At 43.9% G+C, this 17,346-nt stretch overlaps 1 protein-coding gene across 2 annotated transcripts in view; it reads left to right on the top strand.

Moving 5' to 3' along the window:
* Positions 1–1,924: 1,924 nt before the first annotated feature.
* Positions 1,925–17,346, top strand: part of STEAP4 (STEAP4 metalloreductase) — a 32,495-nt gene continuing 17,073 nt past the window's right edge. Inside the window, exon 1 of one of the 2 annotated variants that reach the window (XM_032793380.2) lies at positions 1,925–2,062. The gene's annotated coding sequence lies outside the window, so the exon portion shown is untranslated. Of the gene's footprint in view, positions 2,063–2,255; positions 2,405–17,346 lie in introns of those variants that run through there. The other variant, XM_032793382.2, reaches the window with a different exon arrangement.

Here is a 17,346-nt window from a genome sequence, read left to right as displayed (position 1 = left end):
TGTTGTTGTAGTCCTGTTGGTCCCAGGATATTAGCTAGACAAGGTGGATGAGGTAATATCTTTTACTGGAACAACTTCTGTTATTAAAGTTGGTCCAGTAAAAGGTATTACCTCACCCACCTTGTCTCTCTAGTTCCTTTGCCCACAGTCTGCACTGTTTAGACTGTGCCTTGTTCCCCTACCCAGCTCTCTAATTCATTGTCTTGTGATTGGCATGAATCCCAAGGGAGCTAGTTTAGCATAGCATGCTGCTTCAAAGTACTTATTATAGCAGACACGAAAATACTCAAGCATCATTGGAGTCCATTCCCTTACTGTGTCAGTGTGATGCTGACCAAAAAAAAAAAAAAAAAAAAGATTGTGTCCCTCTCCTCTCCTCCTTACCTCTTAAATGCTGTACTTTCTCCAAAGAGAACAGTGACACTCTTTATATTCTGGGTTAGTGATCAGGTTGGGCAAAACCAGTGACTTATTTAGATGAAGGTAACTAGAAAAGTCACCTCCTCTCTCCAAAAGAATGAGCTGTTCCCTGGCTTTTAACATTTGATAGCTCCCCACTCTCTGTATGTTTGTCTTTGGCCTGCATTATCATTTGTTACATTACAAAATGTTGTTTCCCTGGATCTGCAGCTTCAGGACTTTTGCGTAACACAGCCACTCCGAACAGTTCCCATCTAGGACTTTTACAGATAAATCACTGGGCAGGAAACAGACCAAAGCCAGCCAACTTTCTAGCATTTGCAGCTAGTAATAATTGGGAAATTCCAATAATATCAAAATCACTGGCATGTGTTCCCAGCCCAAAGCCTCTATTCTGATATAATGCCTTGCCAGAAAGCATAGAGGCAGCTACAGAGAAGATTTGGAAGGCTTGTCCCCTGCATGGAGGAATTATGAGCTAACATCCCCCAGAAAACAACCTGTTGCTCAAATCCAGTTGACTGGCTGTTATCTTCCTGCACCCTCCTGGCTCCACGGTGAGGCTTCTGAGCAAGGGGTGTAATAGGTGACTGTTGCTTCCTTCCAGCGAGGGTGGGCCATAGACACCTGCAGATCTTGCCACTTAAACGAGAGTAGCTCCACTGAGTTTGGGGAGGGTGCAAGGCCCCATCTCAGGCAGAGGCAGCTCTATGTTTTTTGCTGCCCCAAGCACGGCAGTCACGCAGATTAGGCGGCATTTCTGTGGGTGATCTGCCAGTCCCACACCTTTGGCGTACTTGCCACCGAATTACCACCAAAGCCGCAGGACTGGCAGACCTCCCACAGGCAAGCTGCGGAAGGCTGCCTGATTGCCACCCTCACAGCAACTGGCAGGCCGCCCTCCACAGCTTGCTGCCCCAGGCACGTGCTTGCTGCGCTGGTGCCTGGAGCCGCCCCGATCTCAAGGGACCCACCTTAGGCCCACCCCTACTTTGAAGGGCTCAGGTTCCCACCAGGGCTGTGCCTGGCAGTGGGTGGTGGTAAGGGCAGGGCACAGGCTGTTCTCAAGCTGCCCCGTCACTTGACCTAGCTGAGCCCAGCCCAGCCCTGCCTTGGCATCAGTTAGGCCAGTTTCAGGGCCACTCTCCTGTCCCAGCGCTGCTGGGCAGCCGCCATCAGCCAGAGCAACATGCTGCCCCTCCCAGCCTGGGCAGTGGGCACAGAGCCAGCCCCATGCCTAGGGCCCCCCGTGTCCCACCGGCTCCCGCAGCGCTGCGTCCCCAGCCATGCCCGGCTCCTGCAGCTGCTGCGCCCCGCAGCGGGTCAGCCAGAGCTGGCCGGGCGCCAGGCACGTGGCGGTGCCAGCGTGACCCCTCTCGCCCTGCACAGCCGCGGGGTTTTCCCGGGGGCTCTGCCAGGAAATTCTCACTGCACAGTGGGCAGCCTTGCAAAATCTCTCTCTCTCCCCGCTCCTCCCCGCCCCGCTGGCTGATAAATGCCTGGGAGGCTCGCGAGCCCCAGAGCTCTTCCACTCCGCTCCAAGCTGTGAGACGCGGCTCTGCAGCCACCCGATCCCGGCTGGGGAGGCGCTGATTTGCTCACTACAGACATCATCCCTCACCGAGAGTCGCGGGAGGGGGAGGTAAGTTTTCAAAGCAAGTTTCTCAGGTGTCCCTCGCCTCCCGCAGCTCCAGCGGAGCGGGACTGCTCGCTCCCTGCCCTTTCTGAGCCGAGGCAGGTTATATTTTTGCCAAGTCTGCACTACTCAGATGGCCATGAACTCAAACTGCTAAAGTGTACCGTAGGAGTTTGCCCTGACTTTCCCCCGTGACATGCCTAGGGATGTCTTGCTTCCTATCTCTTTCTTCTCTGTTAATCACCTTTCACAACATGTTCCTCGCGAAGAGGTGATGGAAAGGGGCACCACCAGAGATTTGTTGGGAATTTTTTGTAAGATGAAAATTACCTGTGGACTGGAAATCAGGTCAGTCTGTTACAGAGTTCGTAGTTTTTAAAAACACAAAATCTGATCCCAAGTTTATTCAGTCTTTTAAAGGTATTTGTCATATTTAAAGGAAGTAAACCAAGCACCCAGACATACTGCTTTTGTTTAAAAAATAAATAAATAAATAAAAATACTAACTAGACTGAAAAGCAGGGTTTCTTGGTAACTACAATATCAGAAATTTTGTTTTGGATTTTGTTTTGGATCAATGCAAAGACATTCCCATGGTATTTGATTTTCCTGATCCTGTAGTTATAACTCATCAGTTGTTGAAAGGATACCTAGATACTGCAAATTTCTTTTTCCTTTTGCAGATTCTGATATAGACTTCATTGTTGCTATGATCAGAAATCAATGTTTCAATAATAATGTATTATTGTTTAAAATGTATATTTTATAGGTTGATAAGCAAATGTCTCCAGTGTTGCAGAAGGGAAAAGATTTTTCCTTAACAATGACTTGTACCAGACTATTAATTTAGAGGCCACTTGAAAGGCTGTCAGAACTATTCCTATCTTTGATATATGAAAATTCCATATTCCCTGTAAACCTGCAATTATATAAAATGTCACTCAAAGGACAACAGATTTTTTTCAGATTCTTGTTCTTTTATAAAACGATGCATTCAGTTGAGGCTGTAATTTATTCATTTATTTTTATTTTTTTGAGATATGGCCTTTCCAAAGTTCCCAGATTTGTTGATAGTAATGATTCAGAATAGCATGAAATTGTAATAACTAAGAAAGTACTCTTACTGCACCAAAATATTTCAGTAGTCTATGCGAAATCAAGTTTACTTGTACTTTCTTCTTCCAGAGTGAAAAGTACTTAGCATGTTTGTATAGCAGCGGGCCGGACAACATGTTCCAATTACTTCCCTTCTTAGAACACAGAAGACACGTAGCTGGCTAAAATAGTACACTTAGTGATACACAGGAGCATTACAAACATTTTAAAGCATGATATTGAGGATCTATTCATTCTCAGTTTACTCTTTTGTATCCAAATCCCTTTTCTTAGTTCATTTTGAGATGGTCTTAGGACAAAATGGAAGGAGAAAGCAGCTCCAAAACATACTCAGAAATGGTAGAAAAAAAACATTATTTCATGGGATTTTTTTCATTTGATTTTCAAGAAATTTTCTGGATGACATGATTTTTATTTCAATTTGGAATCAAATTTTAATTTCATTTTTATTTTTGAAGACGAGCTTCTTTCCAGTTTTAGGGTATCCCTCCTCACACTCACTTTGTCTTCCTTTATTTTTGTTTGTCGCTGAGTGCAATGAAACAAATAATGTCCAGGAACCATCCTACCCAACTCCCACCCACACTCCTTTTTACACTCTAACTTTTCAAAACTTCTCCAACTTTGGAAGGGTTCCCAAGTGTCAAACGGAAAAGTGAAATTCAAACTTTGCAAAACTTATTAAGTTGGAGAAGCTCTGAAAAGTTTTTTTTTGGGGGGAGAGAGAGGAGAGAAGGAAAAGGGGTGAAATGACAAAGTATAGGAAGGTAGCCTTGGACATTATTCGTGTTATTGTATTCAGTCACTAAAAAGGAGGAGCAAGGGTGATGGGGGGAAACTTTCAATTTGAAATATCGTTTCAAAATTTCCCTATCAAAAATAGAAAAAAAAATCACCCAGAGTGATATTTTCCTACAGAAACACATGGTTTTCAGTGAAACCTCATTTTTCAACCAGAAAGGTTTCAGCCAAAAAATGTCAAGCTGCATTCATTAAACACCCAGGAAAATCCTGTTCTCAAGTGAGGTCTGGGGTCTTTATACAACAAAATCCATCTCAAAATTAACTATAAGACTGGATTTAAAATGGGCGTGCGCACACCCATATACATAGGGCTAGTTGGCTTCAAAATCTGTTTTGTGATAGAGAGCATGTACGGAACAGCCCAAGATCAATTCCAGCATGGGAGACTCACTGTCCATTTACCGACACCTGCCACAATAAAGTGTCTGAACAGTCAGTCACAAAACTCCCACTGACTTCAACACAAGTTTCACACATGTACTGACTACAGGCCTGGGATATTACTGTTTTTTACTTCGCATTGCAAATAAGGGCGAATTGGCATTGCACCTGATACCACTCCATGAGGTTGGCTAGTCATTCATCATGTTACTATGGAGACTTAACTTTCAAAGTACTGTACCTCCAGAATTCCTGCAAGCCACCAAATTGCTAAGAGCGGAACAAACCCAAATCAGCATTATGTCTTATGTATCATGTTCTAAAGTACACAGATATAGGAAATATCATGTGGTGTTTCTTTACATCGCTATTGCTTTAGCACCATTACTGGGTGGCAGCAGTCTTCAGAGAGAAGCCACCATTGTTTCTATTATATAATTTAAGTAACTTGTGGTCTCTGAGTCAGGCTCATCCCTGGATTAATTCCATTTATTTCTTTCCCCCTGCAATGTGAGAGATCATGGCGGAGGAGATGTTTTTGGTCTTAAAAGGTTGAAGTTAGTTTAAACTGCATTAACAGGGGGCTTTTGGGGCTATGAGTACAGCTGTAATGAAGAAACAATGAATGATATCAGAGAATGACTGGGTGGCTGAAAAGCCTTGGTTTATGTGCACAGACACCTTTGTGACTGACCTCATTTGGTCAGGAAAGGGGTAAGAACAAAAAGATTTCTTTCTGATCCCTCTAGTCCTTCTGTTTCACAAGAGATTAAGAAGAAAAAAACCCACAAGCTGTGCTGCAGGAACTAATTGGTTGTTATTTTGATAGGCAATTTAGATCAGAATAATTTTGTTTTAAGTTAAACAATGGCATATTTTAAGAGATTATTCTTTTTCTAAAATCAGCAAAGGGTCCTGTGGCACCTTATAGACTAACAGACTTATTGGAGCATGAGCTTTCGTGGGTGAATACCCACTTCATCAGATGCATGTCATGCATGTCATGCTCCAATACGGCTGTTAGTCTATAAGGTGCCACAGACTCTTTGCTGCTTTTACAGATCCAGACTAACACGGCTACTCCTCTGATACTATTCTTTTTCTAAACACTCTCCTTAATCTGCATTTTATCAGTCAAAATGACTGTTGATTGGGGCATTTCTTTTAATAAAACAGCTCAAGTGGTAGTGCTTTACACTGTTGTGTCAGAGACCTGACTTCAGTATCTAACAAGGGTATTTAAGAGCAAAATTCTCTTTTCAGATTGAAGTGATGGAAGTACTGACTGATATTCTGTTCTCTCTGCTGGTACAGACCTTACATTAATGTTAACAGGAAAGGAGAATATCAGAATTTAGATTTGCTGTTTGTATTTTAGGAGAATTGTCCCCTAAATATCTGAGCAATCAGGGTCTGAGAGCAATTCCAAGGCATTGACCCAAATTCTGCCCAAACTGTTTAGCCTTCCTGAAGTCAGTTGAGATCCATTGGGTGTAAATCAGAACAGAACTGAGCTTAGGTCAGCTACCAGGAGGTAGAAAACAGTGTGCCACATTGCTTTGGGAATGTCCACCTGGACACAGAATTGGGTCACGCTCTGCTGTTGTTTTAACATGGAGACGCAGGGGCAAGTAAAGAACTGAGTTGTTGTCATAAACATGTTGTTAACATTACGTTACTGCTTAATTACCAACTAGATTTGAATAGCCCTGTCTTCAGGATTCTTGTTCCTACATTGTGGGGACAATACTCCTAGTTCCAGTGATGCCAGCAACTGTTTTGCTGTCCAGCATGTCCAGCAGATAATCTCTCCAATATGTAGTGTCATATAGGCAGACCTCTAAGAAACTTGTTCATAGTGTTGACATCACTAATGGACAGAAGACGATAGATTGTAATAAAATTACTTAGGGAACTGTTTACGCCATTTATCAATCAGTTTTTAGCAGGTGATCTCATTGGATCCAGTGTATTATAAATGCTGCCATATTTATATGAAACTCTGGCATGGTTTGGGCTGTGAGGGGTCCAAAAGTATTAAGTATTATTCATTTCTTTTCTTGAGGATGTTACACTATTTTTGGAAATTGCACACTTTAAACAGCTTTTCTATACATGCAAAATATTTGCAAGCACTGCTGTTCGGTTTTAAAAAATATATTTGGGAAAATGTCAAGAATTTCAAATAAGAATTGATTTAACTCTGCCACTTCCTAAATTCCAAAGTAATTCTGGAGTTCTGCAATTCCAGACATACAGATTAAGAGGCCCAGATTATCCACTCCACTGTGTGTTGTGCCTCCAGTTCAAAATAATCTGAATACCAGCACAGTCAGTACTAAAGGAGCAGCCAAATGGCATCGAGCCTGCATAGAAATATAAAGGGTTGGAAAATGGGTGTGACTAGGGCCAGCTCCAGGCCACAGCGTGCCAAGCGCGTGCTTGGGGCGGCACGCCGCGAGGGGCGCTCTGCTGGTTGCTGGGAGGGCTGCAGGCAGCTCCGGTGGACCTCCCACAGGTGTTCCTGCGGAGGGTCCGATGGTTCCGCAGCTTTGGTGGAGCCGCCGCAGGCATTTCTGCGGACGGTCCGCTGGTCCCGCAGCTCCGGTGGACCTCCCGCAGACACGCCTGCGGCAGCTCCACCAAAGCTGCGGGACCATCGGACCCTCCGCAGGAACACCTGTGGGAGGTCCACCGGAGCCGCGGGACCGACAAGCAGCAGAGTGCCCCCCGTGGCATGCTGCCATGCTTGGGGTGGCGAAATTGCTAGAGCCGGCCCTGGGTGTGACCAAGATTTCCCTGCAGCAATGACCCCTCAGAGCCATTGGCAACTGCCATAATTTAGAGCAGCCTTCAGCTGACCAGACCAGTACACAGTGTTAGAAACCTGGACATGGGCAGTCCTGCCTAGTTGTCAGAGCCAGACTAAAGCTTAATGATAGGAGCAGACATCCAGAGCATGGAAACAGAAGCAAGGGTCAGCATCAGAGTCAGAAACCAGATGCCAAAGCCAAGGCTCAAGGTAGAGTCAGAGCCAGAAATCCAAGGCAAAGGTCAGAACCGGGTTACCTGCAATCAGGGAAGATAGGAGCAGGGCTGGGAAAAGGCAGGAGCAGAGACTAATGCATCCACAGGCAAATACTTTGAGCAACCAGTGCCCTGCTGCTGGTTTTAAGCACATATCTGTTGATCCCCTCCACCAGTTGTGCTGTTTAACCAGTCAGGTGACTGGGATCTTAAACTGCCTGGGGGTTAAGCTAGCAGGTAAACAGACTAGCTGCGGTCTGACATCCAGGAACTCAGGGAAGGTAAAAATAGCTTACACTAGCTACCTTTGCACTGACACCATGAACTCTTCAGACATACTGAAGAGTACAGACATACTATCACACTGGTAGCAGAAATCTTTGCAGGTTAGTTTGTTAAACATTTCATTTCTGTAACAAAATATTGAGTAGTTACACAAGGAAATAGTCTCCCTCTTCCACGTTCTTTAAAATTAGCATAAAATTTACGTTCATATTACACAATCAAGAGTTTCCTTTATGGGCACTGCCTAAATTAAGTTAAAAGGCTTTGTAAATATACATTACATTAAGCAATACTAAAAAGTTACTGTCTACGCTGTCTGGGAACTTTACAAGAAATGACTCTTACAGTGTGGTCTGATTGCAACATCTGTTGACAGATCTTTAGTCAGGTCTGTTGAACCAGTCAGTGCATTCTCTAATGATTCTCCCCGGTGGGGATAGTAAGCCAGAAGTATTGCAGCTGGTTCAAACTGTCTCCCTCACTTTGTCCCTTTGTGAGGTACCTCACATTTGCAAATGATTCCAAAATCCCTGCTTTCAGCAATAATACCTGGAAAACATGGTTTATAAGGTGTCCCAAAATGCACTGATATAATCACAGTTGTCAGGTAAGCCATGTGTGTACATACCAAAATGGATTGCTAAGAATGGTGTTGCCATGTGGACACATCAAATTGCTACAAGGCCAGGGGATATATAAAACATCTCATCACTCTTTGATTCCATAGGTATAGCAGCAATTGTTCACGCAAGCTTTTCAGAAACTACTGCAAGGCTGACTGCTAGCCATTGCTTTGGGAATTTTCATCGGCAGTTATTTCCCCAACTCTTCTGTTCACAAGTAGCACAAGTATAATTGGTACATCACAAGGCATCTGGGACACTACAAGTTGCAACAATAAGTTAGAAAGGGGGAAGAAAAAGAGAAAACCGAGCCAATCTGACAAACAGGAGAAAAGGAAATCCAGAAAGGAAAAGGTGATAAAGGAAGGCCAAAATGGGCAACGCTGAACAGAGCTGCATAGGGAGGCTTCCTATCAAGCTTTGAAAACTACAGAAGGACTCTGGTGGACATAAACAGGGAATGGGGATCATAGGAGGGAATGCTGAATTGAGAAGGTGCTGCTCTCTTAGCCCATTCAAGACAGAACCTTAAAATGGATGGAAAACAAAGGACAGCCCAGAGGATTTCAGTTGTCTTGGATAGGAGAAGATAGCTAGACAGTGCCTTAGGCCTCAGTTCAAATATTTATATTGGGTGACCAGTTTCAAGTTTACTTTGTTATTAATCTGGCAAGGTCTACATATAAGTGCTGGTACCAGTCCTTCCTTAAGACTCTGGAAAGGGGAATGATCAGTTTCAGAACAGTCTTGGTAATATTTTTAATGTAGTGATCACTTCTTACAGAAATTACAGTAGAACTGAGTCTTTGCCCCTCATTTTACCTTGACTCCAAAGTACCCTGAATCTAAGCACATGTTTTGTGGGTGCAACATGACTGTGATGCAAGATCTAATGAGAGAGAAAGTGCATGAATTCCTCAAGATTCTGTCAAGGACATAGAAAATAAGCAAGAGGGAAAGAAAGGATTCTTTCTTTCTTGAAAATAGTATTTTATCAAAATATGGCAGTCCACAGCATTGTGCAAGCAAGAATGCAGATAAAATGAATGTACTGTAAAATCAGTTCTGGACTATATCCAATATGTCTTTGATCCTGATCGTGTGTTCTGTTTGTTTTGGCAGGCAAAACTCTTGCTTAAGCTATTTCTCTTTTAATAATTCCAACGTGTTCTCCCTCTTTCTCTAACCCTGCAACTTTATATTTTGTGATGGAGAACCAAGAAACCTCACTGAAACCTTTCCACAACAGTTTAATTTAGTCTATTCATCTGCATTCCAGAAGCGGTAGGTAACAAAGAAGAATGGGCCTGATTTTCCTCTCAATTGCACCAACATAGAAGCAAGAGTAACTCCACTGAAGTCAACAGTTACCCTTGTGTAGGTGCGAAGAGAATCAAGCCCATAGTATGTTTCCATAGCTGAACAGATTGTTTTCTGTATATTGTTTAAAGTGACTGGTTTTGAACCAGCTGTGTGAGTAGTTATCTGGATGCAAGAGCACAGCCAACTAGTTAGTTCATGGATGTGTCCAGCAGTGTCCTACTGATGGACATTCCAAATATTCTACCACCTCATAGTTCTAAGTCTCTGTGGAGACCAAAATAATATAAGAGGATTGTAATTCAAACATGTTTGCTCACTTGCTCTCACTAACCTCCTGATCTTTTGACAAGTAGAGAATATTATATACATATATAGAGCTATATGTACACCTTAGACACTTTTAGGATACCCCTCATTATAATATTAATGAATATTAAGCACAGATTGCCTTATTGGTATAGCCCCACATTGAGGGAGCCTTCTCACAGTCCAAGTAGGAACTCCAGAGGAATTGTTATCTGGTGCACAGGGGATTTGAAAATGTGGTTTCGGTGACTTAGCCAAGATCCCAGAGCAAGTCATTGGTCGAGTTGTAATAGATCTCCCACCTCTCAGTCCTGTGCTTTAACTAGGCCTCAGACTTCTGGTGGAATCATTTTCTATTCAGTGCACGGTTCACTGGATTAAGTTAGTGCTTGATACTTTTAAAACTCTGAACAGCTTGACAACTCTGAAAGTGCAGAGAAAATAACTTGACTTTTACCTGGGTCTTGTGCATTTATGGGAACAGTCTGAGGAAATGAGATTTTCAGCTTTTTCAGTAGGGTGTTATGATTTAGACAACCTTAAGCACACCTATTAAGACCTATACTTCATATATTTGAAGAACCTCGAGACACCTTTAGTGTTCTCCTAGTAAAAAGCAGATGTGGGAAACAGCATACCTGTGTGTTGTCTGTAGTAGGATTGATTATCTCTAACAATTCGTTTTATCAGCTTTGTCAAACTCGGGGCTCTGGACCTTTTGCTGAGAGTAACTGCCCAAGAAAGAACCTCATTTATTTAAAAGTAAATTGGCCAATAATTCATTGTAATATATTTTTAAGCCTTTGATCCCTCACATTGTTTGTTCTCTTCTGTGTGGGTTTTATATGAGAAACAGTGTAATTCATAGCATAATAATCCAGTTTAGTCACATATAAATCTCCCAGTTGTACATAAATTAGAAGACAGATTATATAACATATAAATGAGGAGGGAAGGAACTGTTTTTACAATTGTGCACCAATAAAAAACTGAGCATATTGTATTTTTTATTTGTGACAAAGCCATATATATTTCAAAATAGTAAAATTATTTTTTTTACATAAATTAAACTAACTGTGGGTATTGCATATATATTTTAGGTTGCTTTTTAAACTGCATTATTCCATTGTTCTCCAAAATGCTTGAAGGTAGTTGATTAAAACACATGGCAAAATACTTAAAGAAAAATGCATTCAATATGACAGTACCATTCAATATACACATCATATAAAATTACTCAATCTCTTTATCAAGTTGCTGGTAGTGAATTTAGTTTAAGTGCATTTGGTCAGACAGTTTGTCTAACTTGTATATCCATGGACATCTTTTTCCCTTTGATAAAATTATTCTGGCCTCAGACATTCCATCACAAACCAAGCATCTCATTACAAGGAGCAGTCAGGGATTACTTGTGCTTGTGAGCATATGCAGGAATCTGTCCAGGAACTGATGAGACAGGATTTTCTAGGGAAAGGGCATTTTGTCTGACTCTGTAGGGCAGGGATTGGCAACCTTTGGCATGTGGGGGCAGGGCTGGTCTGTTTACCTGCCGTGTCCGCAGGTTCAGCTGATCGCGGCTCCCAGTGGCCATGGTTCACTGCTCCACGCTAGTGGGAGCTGCAAGAAGCAGCAGCCAGCATATCCCTCAGCCCACACCTGTTTCCCTAGAGGGCCATATGCCAAAGGTTGCCAATCCCTGCCGTGGGGCATGGAGAGAGGAAAGACTGCCAACCAAGACAGGTGAATTCCTCAACAAAAATGTGTATGTGTTTACTCAGAAAATTCTCAGCCCAATTGTACCCAGTCACTACACAGATGTGCAAGGAAGTATCCTCCACACAGAGGCCAGGCATAATCAAAGCCTCTGCTCTCCCTGGACCTGCAGACTGTTCTCTTCCAGAGCTACACTGGATAAAATAACAGCTATAACCGTTCAGGAGATGCAGGCAGAGTGAAGGTGTTGATTTGCAAGGAAGGGCACAGTGCTCACATATGGGGTGTGTGTGAAATTTATGTAAGTCGATGTGAATGAGAGGACAATGGATGTAATGGTAACAGCTGAACCAATCTGACTGAGAGCACGAGTTAAACACTGGACTCCTTGTGAAGTTAATAGAAATCAGCAGCTGAGGGTCAACACAGGAACAACACAATGAACTAAATTACTGGCTGGTCAGTGAGAGTGTTTAGTTCCAAGGTGTCATGAGTTTCTCCCCGTGCTGTTAGGTAACTATAAACAACCCTTTTTAAATTTGAAGGGGTAGATTTGGTTCACAAATGTGAATCTAGAAAGCAGGTTTGCTATGACATTTTTATCATATCTCTTCTATAACTTTCTGTAAATTTACCCTGACAAACCACATCTATACTACAAAATTATGGCTATCTAAGTTATATCGGCATACAGCCACCACCATTTTTACATCACTTGTGCGGAGTGTATGCTATGCTCCTTGTGTCAGCAATGTGCATCCTCACCAGGACTGCTTGTATTCATGAAGAGTGCAGTACACCGTGGTTAGGTATTCCACTGTGCAACTTACCACTGTCCTGCACAGGGTGTTTTGGGAAGTTTTTGCAATGCCTCATCGGGCTGAAATGAGTCACATGGGAGTGACTGGGGCCATGGGGTCAACTTCCCATAATGAAATGTTCCGCATCCCATAATTTCCTCTGCAGCCCATAATATTTCACACCTCTTTTCAAAATTCCCACAAATCTGCAGGTCCCTTCTCACCATCTGACATCTCTGACAGAGCATGAAGCCTGCACAGCTCTGCACTATTGTCATGAGCATTGCAAGCACAGGGCGCCTGATCCAGCAGTATTTGCAGAGAATTGGACAATATGACAATTCCTTGGAAGCTAGATTGCTGTGGGACAGACAGAAAGAATTCAAGGTTGTTGTTGGCATTTGTGGAGCAGGTGGAGATGGTGCAGCACCGCTTCTGGGCCCAAGAAACCAGCACTGACTGGTGGGATTGCATTGTCATGTGGGTTTGAGATGATGAGCCGTTGCTGCAGAAATTTCAGATGTCAAGCTACATTCCTGGATCTGTGTGCTGAATTTGCCCCAGCCCTCCAGTGCAGGGACATCAGAATTAAAGCCACACTGACAGTTGAGACGTGAGTGGTGATTGCACTGTGGAAACTGCCAATGCTAGATTGCTATCAGTCAGTCAGGAATCAATTTGGAGTTGGGAAATCCACCGCAGGGGCTGTTGTCATGCAAGTGTGTAGGACTATTAATTGCCTCCTGCTACGCAGGGCTGTGACTCTGGGCAATGTGCAGGACACAGTGAATGGCTTTGCAACAATGAGCTTCCCGAACTGTAGAGAGGCAAAAGATGGCACGCATATCCTTATTTTAGCACCAGACCACCTTGCCACAGAGTACATCAACAGAAAGGTCTACTTTTATGTAGCAATGCAAGTGCTGGTGAATCACTGGGGTCACTTTACCAACATCAGTGTGGGCTGGTCAGGGAAGATACATGATGCTCCCATCTTTAAGAACAACAGGACTGTTCAGAAAGCTGCAAGCAGGGACTTTCTTTCCTGATGGCTGATTACCACTGGCAATGTTGAAATGCCAGTGTGATCCTGGGAGCGAACCCCTTGCTCCCATGGCTCATGATGCCATACACCGGCCACCTCAACAGCAGCAAAGGGTGCTTCAACTACAGCTCAGCAGGTGCAGAATGACAGTTGAATGTGCCTTTGGTTGTAGGAAGGGTTGCTGGCATTGTTTACATATGAGATTGGACCTCAGTGAGAAAAGCATCCCAATGGTAATAGCGCCTGCTGGGTCCTGCAAAATATCTGTGAAGCAAAGGAGGAAAGTTTCCACCGGGATGGACAAAGGAGGTGGAGCTCAATTAGAAGCTATTAGAAGAGCTCAATGCAGAGCTATACAGCTCAGGGAGGCTTTGAAAGAACATTTTAATAGTGAGCCAGAGTAATGTGTGATGCTGTAGTGTGCTCTATCCTCGCCTTGCTCTCTTGCAGACTAGTATATTTCTTGTAGCGATTGCTGTGCATGTAGGAATAGAACAGTGTTTGTGAATGATGTTATGGGTTCATAACAATATGAAGTACCAGGATATTGGTGTGTGTCAGACTTGCTCAGCGTCAGACAGTGTGTGTTGTGAACTAATGATTAAAAAAATAGAATTTTGTTCAGTAACATGAACCAGGCCATTTAAAAATGCCATTTTAAACTTTGACCCCCAAAAGAGGAAGCATTACATTCTCACTTCTCCGCGGGACTGATCCAGCACGGTGCCAGTCACAGCACCAGCCATGTTGAGTATGGCTCTTTGGCGGTGGGGGCAGGGTTTAAGGTTGGGAAAATAGCTCACAGGCATGAGTATATTGGTATAGGACAATGGAACTGAATACTGGCACTGTTTTCCACAGGCAGTGGTGATTTTAGCTGCTATCTCACTCCTGATGGTAACAGAGGTAGAGAGAGTGCAGCTGCTGCTGGTGTCCTGATGCCATCTGGACCCATATGCTGCTAGCCTGCATACTGCAATGGTGCTTGCTGAAGTACTTGCTGAATGGCATGGGAAAGTGTCTTATCAGTGTGGAAGAAATACGGCAGCCTTCCCCAGGAACTTTTTGGCAGAGGCTTGCAGAGTACCTCCAGGAAAATTTCATCAAGAACTCTACGGAGGATTCACAAGACATCCTGGTGCACATAAACTGCTCCGCGTGACCCGTTTTGCTGCACTCCAGAGAGGAATTAAAAGTAGGTAGCAACTCTATGTCTCTTGGTTGTTTCACTACCTCTTCTAGCACAAGTAAACAAGAGTAAATCAACAGATATGTCCTGCTACTTTGGAGGTTTCATACCCTGTAATTTCAAAGCAAACTACCTACTCAGCAAAGGTTCCTTCCCCAACATCAGGTTCAGCTGTGGTCAACAATCAGGACTGACTGGACTGCAGTGGAATAAAAAACATAGAATCACAAGGTTAGACAGACTGCAAGGGTCACCTAGAGTAACCCCCTACCAAGATTTAGGATTTGTTGTGTCTAAACCATCCAGGACAGATGGCTATCCAGCCTCCTGTTGAAAACCTCCAGTAAAGAAGCTTCCACAACCTCCCAAGGCATCTGTTCCATCGTCCTACTGTTCTTACGCATTCTGGCTCACTGTGCAACTGGATCCCCTGGTTGCCCATCCCCCACACTCCTCCTTCCTTGTCCTCCTCCCCCTCCCTGTTCACAGTAGGGGTCTGTCACTTGGGCTCCTCCGAAGTATCCATGGTGCTCTGTGGGAGGGAGTCTCCACCAAGGATGGCTGGCATGTAGCTTTTTGTAAAAGCAGCAGATCTCCAACTCCACACCAGATTGATTGTTGACCTCCCTTCCCTTCTGGTATGCCTGTCACAGCTCCTTGGCTTTCACGAAGCACTGTTGTGTGTTCCTGTTGTGGCCCTTCTCCTGCATCCCCCAAGAAATCTGCTCATAGATGTCCATGTTTCTACAGCTGGATCAGAGCTGTTCCTGCACAGCCTCCTCTCCCCACAGGCCCAGGAGATCCATATACCTCTTGTGTACTTTAGGCAGAAGCGTATCTGCAGCGTGTCACCGGCATGGTCGGCTAGGCAGTTACACTCAACAATGGAGAGCTGCTAGGTGTGCTCACCTCACCAGGCAACCAGGAAAAGAAATTTCAAAAATTCTTGTGGCTTTAAAGGGGAAGGGCAGCTGACCCCTGGGCAGAGGAGTTCACAATGGTGACCAGAGCAATCAGTATGGGGCATTATGGGACAGCTACTGGAGACCAGTAATAGTCAACATAAGTAATGCAGAGCTCACAGTGACACTGTGTTGACCTAACTACATCGACCCTGAGTCTACGCCACCCACAGAGGGGGTGTTAAGTCAGCATAGCGGGGCAGTTACATCAGCAGGAGCATCTGTCCTCTGGTGTCCGTGCCTTGTCGTGACGGGACAATTTGCATGCTCTAACAATCCCCAGAGTCTGTATGGGTGGAGGCTTTTTGTTTCTGGTAGGTTCAACCATGCTGGATTGGTCTGTGGGGGAGAGGCCAGGCAAAACAGATACCCTTGTCCTCCAGGTTGGGGGTTAGGCACAGGGCTAAAAACTCTGTCCCGTAAAAAACAAAATGAGTTATGGAAACAGTGATGGAGAAATTAACCATTACTGTGTGTGATGGCCTTCAGGAGTCAATGACCCATATGACTGCCAGTAGTGGAAGCCACTGGCATGAAGACTGAAGTGCTCAACACCAAGTCAGAAACCAAACTTGTTTTTTGGAACATACAATGTACGAAGCAAGGAACTGGCTCAGGTCACAGCAGAGATGAGACGCCACAGCTTCTACATCCTGGTTGTCAGCGAGAGCGGATGGGTGGGATCAGGAAGATTAACAACAGCCTTGGGAGAAACTTTACTGTTTTCTAGATGAGATAATGGACAGCACCATGAGGGTGTTGCCATACTTTTGAAGAAGGGAGTGGAGCATTCCCTGCTTGAATGGAAATCCATCAGCAGCAGACTTATGAGAGCCAGACTGAAAGGGAAACATAATAATATCACCCTGATTCAGTGTTATGCTCTGACAACTTACAGTGATGAAGAAGTAAAGGACAAATTCGACCTTACACTACAGACGGAGTTAGAGAAAGTACCATGCTGCAACCTAACTATCGTCATGGGAAACCTGAATGCCAAGGTTGGTAAGGACAACACAAACAATGACAGAGCAATGGGAAGACATGGGTGTGGCACCATGAATGAAAACAGAGAGAGGCTTGTTGATTTCTGTAATATGAATGACCTAGTCATCAACCTAACCCTATTTGAACATTGTGAAATTCACAAACTGACATGGTGTTCTCCAAATGGCAGAGATAAGAACCAGATTGACCATATCATGATCAATGGCAAATGGCTACGCTCACTGACAGATGTGAACGTGAGAAAGGATGCAGATGTGGGTAGCGACCACCACTTGGTGACAGCTTCCATCAAGCTAAAACTGAGAAATGTGGGTTCACCAAACAAGAGACATAGGTATTACGATATTGACAAGCTAAAGTCCCTTGAAATACTGAAAGCCTTCGTTCTGCAGTTAAAGAACAGGTTTCAAGCATTGCAGACCTTGATGAAGGGGTGGGGACTGCAGATGAGGAGATCAACAAGAAGTGGGACAAAGTAACAGCAATTTATAAACAAAGCAGTGAAGCCTGTCTAGGTTACAGGCAGAAGAGAAGGAAGGAGTGGATTACACCCAGCACTTGGAACACCATAGAAACCAGACAATCTCTGAAGAAAAAAAAGTTTTAGACGCCAAATCTCGGAAGCTAAAGGACAAATACCAAGAGCAGTATAACAAGGCACAATGGGAGGTCAAACGCCTTGTGAGAGTGCACAAACAGCATTATATT

This window comes from Chelonoidis abingdonii, chromosome 2, assembly GCF_003597395.2.
Source record: "Chelonoidis abingdonii isolate Lonesome George chromosome 2, CheloAbing_2.0, whole genome shotgun sequence".
NCBI classification, from domain to species: domain Eukaryota; kingdom Metazoa; phylum Chordata; order Testudines; family Testudinidae; genus Chelonoidis; species Chelonoidis abingdonii.
The sequence above is the reverse complement of the archived record's forward strand: the minus strand, read 5'-3'. Positions and strand labels throughout refer to the sequence as shown.